The following is a 1,055-nucleotide window of genomic DNA, read 5'->3' on the forward strand; positions in this document are numbered from 1 at the left end:
ATGTGTGGCATGTGGCAGCACAGAAGAGTCTGCAACAACACATATTGCATGTCCGCCCTCATCTGGACACAGCTTAAGTGTCTTAAATCCAGGATAAAGCTACCCAAAAAAAAAACTTTAGAAAAATAATGCACCCACATAAATTCCACTGGTATAGAGGTCACCTCTCTGCTTCTGTCCCAGGGTATTTTTTTGCTGTAAGAAAACAGGCTGTTATATCCTTTCCTGCCATGTAGCAGTCCAGGTAGATGTTACTATAGACCACATTTCCTGAATGAGCGCAGCATAAAAACAAAGTATATGTCCTCTAGATGCTAAAATGAAATCACTTAAAACATGGCTAATCAAAGAGGAGGAAATTGCACTTCCAACAAGTGGATCAACTTCTCATGGTTGTAACATTGAGCCATCCTTGTACTCACCTACTGCAGAAACCAAATGCTATTTACTTGATACTATTAACATTCCTGAGATATCTCATCAATCACAGCAGAAGTCTTTCCCCGTGTTTAGCTCTGGAAAACAAAGTAATTCTTTCTGATCTTACTGGTTGGATGATTTTCACTCTCTCCATTATTCTGAAGCTAGAGACAGCATATTTTGTTTTTCGTGCTATAGCTCTTAAGTGTAAAGTATGTTTTGACTGTGTACATAGAGGAAGTTTTCAGAGAGCACATCTGGACATGAAATTATTTTGATACAATAAACTGTGGCGCAGTTCACCATGGAGTTGTTTGCTCCAAGGCACAACATTTACAAGTGCACCCAGGACTGCAGAAACGTTGACCTGGGGCAGTGCAACCCAGGCTGGCAAGGGGCCTTGAGGGTCAGCCTGCTAGCTCAGCATTTCTCCTGCCTGGATCAGCGTGCTGCAGAGGGGCTGGCTGGGGTATCAGTGCAGGACTCCCCGGCAGGCAGCCCGCCCCACACTAAAGCACCCTTGTGCCCTAGCCAGCCCCAGTCACCATCTACGTGTGCGTTGTGGTGGAGTGAAAAAACTGCATCTTGGACTAGTACTTGTGTTGGGCAGTACTATCCTACAGCAGAATTAATTA

At 44.2% G+C, this 1,055-nt stretch overlaps 1 protein-coding gene across 2 annotated transcripts in view; it reads left to right on the forward strand.

Annotated features, from left to right (window-relative positions):
• TENM1 (teneurin transmembrane protein 1) overlaps positions 1-1,055 on the forward strand; it is a 490,026-nt gene that overhangs the window by 237,461 nt on the left and 251,510 nt on the right. The window lies entirely within an intron of this gene.

This window comes from Gavialis gangeticus, unplaced genomic scaffold (genome assembly GCF_001723915.1).
Source record: "Gavialis gangeticus isolate Ggan-Ray unplaced genomic scaffold, GavGan_comp1, whole genome shotgun sequence".
NCBI lineage: Eukaryota > Metazoa > Chordata > Crocodylia > Gavialidae > Gavialis > Gavialis gangeticus.